Genomic DNA, 6,000 nt, shown 5'->3' with positions numbered 1-6,000 from the left:
TTAGGCGACAATCCATCTTGGCTCTGTGGGCATAAAGCCAATCCATGCCAAGTACGATGCCATATGAACCGAGTGGTGTAACTCTAAGGTCTACTAAGGTGGTGGTATTACCAATCTGAAGCTGACAACCCTTAACCTCTGATTCCACTGACACTCTAGCCCCTGAAGCTAATTCCACTTCCCAACTGACCTCTTGTCTAATTGCCACTAGCCCGAAACCCTCCACAACCAATGGAGATATAAAAGAGTCAGTAGCTCCTGAATCAAATAATATAGATACACTGCTACCTCTGATCATACCTGCTACCTCAATAACCGTGGCCTGATGCTCTGCCTAGCGGTTGTCAACCGCTGTGAAGACCCTATGGGACTTGCCCATATCCCCAACTGTCAGCTCTGATGCTTCCATCCTCTGATTTCCTGCCCTCTGACCCTGAGGACACTTTCTCGCCATGTGTCCCATGGCTCCACATGTGAAGCAAGCGCCACGTGCCTGAAACTGCACTCCCTGTGGTCTGGAGAAAGACTGTCCCCCTGTCCTACTAGAACCACTGTACCCACCTTTGGAAGACTGCTGAGTCCTCGTCGGAGGTGTGTAAGGAGCCTGAGATCTCTGATCTCGCCTCTGACCGTGTGACTGCCACTGCTTAGGCTTTGCACCTTGCTGACTCTGCGGAGGCCTTTGCCTCTGGTTTTGCTGTGACTGCTGTGGAGGGGGGGGTTTGGAGAACCCCGATGTGTGTCTGTTGTTACCTTTCCAATGGAGTTTCTGAAACCCATAAGTCTGTGGTGTAGAGTTACAGTTCTGGAACCGATCCTTCGAGTCCTGGGGTTTGACCTAAATCTCCTCGGCTATCAAAGCCTTCTCCACGGCAACCCGAAGGCTCCCTGGAGCGGCCATTCTCACTAGTCCTGCTATGCCGGAATTCAATCCTCTGATAAATCGGTTGACGAGAAGCTTCTCATCTTTCAGGTAGTCTACATACGGTAAGAGTTCAAAGAACTTGTTTTCATACTGGGTCACTGAAAGACCCTTCTGCTGGAGGTCATGAAACTCATCCACCCTACGCTGTCTGAAATGCTCTGATAAGTACCTCTCTTTGAATCTCTCTGTGAAAATCTCCCAAGTGAGGGTTTCTATCTCTAAGACACACTTATACTCTTCCTGTCTCCACCATGTGGAGGTTGTTCCTCGCAATAGGTGAACCGCTGCACGTGCTTTTAGATTGCTCTCATAAGAGCGCAATGCAAAGCACCTATCTAGGCTTAAAAGCCATGTCTCTGCTTCTACCCCGTCGGTAGATCCCCCAAAAGATGGTGGCTAAAGACGCATAACCTCTCTGATTAGATCCCCTGGATCCCGACGTGCCCTCTCAATATACACTGGGGCTACGGCTGGAGGTGGTGCTGGTAGGTGAACGGACTCGGGCTCATGCCCAGCCTGACTCTCTACGGGATTAGGAGGTGGACTCCTACTCCGTTCCCGTTCCACTGTCCAATGGCTTTCTAAGTTCTGGTTCTCAACATTATGATCTACTGCCGGAAGCCTATCCTGAACTATGTCAATCAGGTTCTGTAGAGCTACCAAGATGTCTCGGTTTGGGTCAACTGATCGTTCGGGAGGAGCTGTTGGGTTCACTTCCTGAACCGATTCCTCCCTAATGACCTCTTCGCGTGCCATGCGTTCACGCCTAGGGCCTCTACCACGTTTGCGAGCTTGTCGCGTAGTTGGAGGCATCCTTTTTAAGAAAATAAAATAAAATGAAATAAATAACTATTTTAGGAGAAATATTTTAGCTAATTTAAATAAATATAATAAAAATAAATACAATTTAATTAATTAAATAATTATAGCGAAACGTAATGGAGTAAGGTTCCTAGTGTTGGTAACCTTGCTCTAATACCAAAATGTCATGCCCAAACTTTTGGGCACAAACAGAATAATTTTTTTTTTTTAAAATACGTAACTTAATTAAAATAATGCAAAACTAGTTTGGTCTTAACTATATTTTGTGTGAATCAAATGATTAATTTATTTTGGTGATAAAATTAAATAAGTTATAAGCGAGCTAATATTTCTCTAGAAGAGTTGTCGCCAGTCTTTTATTAATAAAGGAATTAGACTCCCTTGGCAATTAATCGCAACTTAATATATAATCTCTAAAATTATTTGTCCAATAATCTCTTATAGTTCTTTAATTGTCTAGGGTCTAATAAATTGTCCTAGTTATTAAATTTAACAACCCTATTAAATAAAATCCCCATAAATTAAAATACCTTATAATTTAAAATTTAAACGGGCCACTTGACCCTACTAATATCGCTGTGTCTTTTTTTTTTTTTTTTTTCAAGGGTCTATTCTACCCAAGAATTTTGAAATTTTCTTTTTGAATACTCCAACATTCATTAAATAATTAAAAGAGCATTAATTAATTTTTACTACTAACTAATTTGATTTCCACAATTATAGAAGTTAAATTACTTATATATATATATATATATATATATATATATATATATATATATATATATATATATATATATATATATATATATATATATATATATATTACCTACGAAGATATATATATGTTTATAAGTATATTCTAAAGAAGAAGGGGAAAAGTTTTATTTTATTTTAACTTTTAACCCCTTTTAAACATTCTCACACATATTCCTCCCTTTATTTTTTTTAAAATATAAGCCAAGTATGTATGCCCTAACCCGAAATTAGGGTTAGGGCATTTGTGTTTTAACATACATGTTTTTTTGTGTGGGCTGTGTGTGTGAGTGATGTCTATTTTATTGTGTGTGTGTGCAGGTGAAGGAGTGGACGGCGGCCATGGGAGGGGCGTTTAGTTTCTCTTTCTTACTATCCCCACGGCGACGCGCGCAGGGCCGAGCCGGGGGTTTTATCTTTTTCTTGTTTGGCATGGCGGAGGGAGGAGGAAAGCGGAGGAAGGGAGGGAGCCGAGCGGCAGCCACTATGGTACCCCGTAGGGAGCGGCCGTCGTTCACTAATAGTGACGGTTGCCGCCCACTGCGGGTTACCACAGTGGCGGTCGTCGTCGCAGTGGCGGGCTTCGCCCTGCTCACTGCGGCGGCCCACAGCGAGCAGCGTCCGCTCACTGCGGCGCCCGCAGGGTTGAAGAAGGCGGCTGGCGGGGGTAGGGATTCATGGCCCTTTCCCCCGGTCCGCACTATGCACAAAAACATTTTTTTTTTGTATTTTTTTTTTTTTTTTAATTTCTTAACTTCATTTAAACGTTTAACATATATATATATATATATATATATATATAAACTTTTTTTTTGTAATATGCAGGTCTCAATAAACATTTAAATCAACAATAAATTCAGACTTTTAAATATATATATATATATATATATATATATATATATATATATATATATATATATATATATATATATATATATATATATATATATATATATATATATATATATATATTGCTTTTAATAATTTATATCAACCAGTTTATAAGTTTACATTTCTTTCCTTTTTTCTTCTGCATTATAAAGTCTGTAAATACATGCAGAAACTGAAAGGATAAAAACAGTGAGTTATTGATGAAATATTTTCTATTTAATTATTTTTTATTTTAAGCTAACATGCATATGCTATATTTTTTTGTTGATAAGGCATTCTATTTATTCCCATATTATTTAAGAATGAACATCTACAGCAAGTTCCAACCTATCTACCTTCTATTATAAGCTAATGTATATGCTATGTATATATATTTTTTCTTTTTTTTAAAAAAACTAACATGTTGCAGCTGTTACCTACAATGCCTTCTATCTACAACTAGAAAATATAATCTTTTTGGTAACAAAATAAATAAATCTAAAACTAAATATTATCCTCTCTTCCTTTGATAAAATAAGCTACTAAAATAAGTTTCATTTTCTGCACTAATTGGGAAAATACATGACTGTTTTATTTATTTTTGCAGCAGCATAAATAAAAAATAATCATGCAGTAATTAACTAAATTTATTTGCAGAATACACAAGAATGCACAACTTCATATATTTATTTTTTTTGAGAAATTAATCACATGCTAATACATTTCATATCCCTTTTTTCGAAGATTTAAATACAAACTAATTTCATTTCCCCTCCCCTTTTTGCAATACTAACACAAGTAGGAAATATATACTTCTTTTACAATTTTAAGTACAAGGTAAATGAGATTACAAATAGGTATGAAAATCCAACAAGTATTTTCCCTTCCATAGTAATATGGATACAATATATACACTTTTTTTTTTTTTACAAGCTAATATTGAATACATTTTCTTCTTTAAAACTTTTCTGCAACACAAAACAGCAACCTAGCTCTTTATTCCTTCTTTTCCCATTCAAAGCTATCTGCAATAAAAACACAACTTGACCATGGAGAGCTCACCTCCCAGCCTAGGCTTACTAGAAGCCACCCCCGAGCTTGGAGAACCAAGCACTAGACGGGTTACAAACAAACAAACAACACAACAAGTAGGGCAAACACTCAACATACATCTTCCCATCCCAAGCTACACTTTTACCACACATTGTGATGATCATTCCACGGGTGGAAGTGGACCAAGTACCATTGGGGAGATTGCAAGCCAAAATTTTACAATTAAAGTCACCTCATGACAATACAAAATACAACAAAAGATACATCCACATACCTTATGCCCCCCAAAGGCTCAAAAGCCATATTTTCTCCCCTTATGACCCCCAAATGCATACACAAGGCTATGCAGCAAGGGTCACAAAAGACACCCTTGAGATCACTCTCCATAAGGAGAGCCTCTCACCCAAGGCTGTCATACTCCTTCCACCCCAAGACCATTCTACTCCCCCAAAAGTAGGAGGTCTTGGGCACTCCCAAAACAAGAACACATAAACAAAAACATAGAAATGAAAGCTTACACTGTTTTTTGCCAACAACAATTTACATAAACACATCTCTTTCAACAAACTTTTCTTTCCTTCAACAAAACAACATAAACAACATAAATAAGAGGAAATAATACCAACCTTATTCTGCCAATAGGTATGTTAGATTTAGTTGGGGATGAGCTGCCCAAATCCACACAAACTTTCTTCCAATCTTTCCCAAAAATTCTATTCTACTACAAATTTTCAAAACAATGCATAATCTCCAACCATGGAGAGTGGGTGATTACTCACTAAGTCCCTAATCCTTGCCTAAGAAGGCCTCTCACACACTTCCCAACCCCTTGGGTGAGGTGAGAGTTCCCATTGGTTGCTCTTCCCAAACTCTTACACATTACTAAAACTGGAAAGGGAAAAGGTGAGAGAAGATGGGGAAGAGAGTTTGACATCAAAAGGGAAGGTTGTCTATCCTAGGAGGAACTTTCTAATTTGAATTTTCGCTCACCTTGGAAAAACCACTCTTTGAGGTGACTAAACAGTCACATGAGAGTAGTCACATGCTTCAAAATACCCCTAACCCATAGGTATACCCTTTGGACCTTTGGAAAAGCCCTAAAACTGACCCTAGAAGTCCTTTTAACCCCTTAGAAACCCAACTGAAGTTTACCTACGGGTCAAACCTGAGTTGACCACTCCCAAGACTCCCTACCCAAGGCAAATTTGGGACCACACTCATGTTTTTGAATGGTTTTGGTAAAAATAAAACTCCCTCCAAGAGACAAGTCAAAATCAATGACACTAATCAGCACGTGTCAAGTGACACAATAAAATACAATATAAAAATCACACATGGAATTTATCTCTTGTTGGATTACACATATACATAAAAATTAATTTTAACACTCAAGCATCATACACTTCACAAATAAAATACATTACAAACGGGGTGTTGTCTCTCCAAATAGACAACCCCTGGCTCAACAAACGTACATTGGTCTAGGTTTGGTTCTCCATATAAATTCCATGGTCACATGGATAATTTTCCTATGCATCTCAATTAACACATTAGTAATTCCAAATAATCACAATTAT

This window comes from Cryptomeria japonica, chromosome 5 (genome assembly GCF_030272615.1).
Source record: "Cryptomeria japonica chromosome 5, Sugi_1.0, whole genome shotgun sequence".
NCBI lineage: Eukaryota > Viridiplantae > Streptophyta > Pinopsida > Cupressales > Cupressaceae > Cryptomeria > Cryptomeria japonica.
This window is presented reverse-complemented; position numbering follows the sequence as displayed.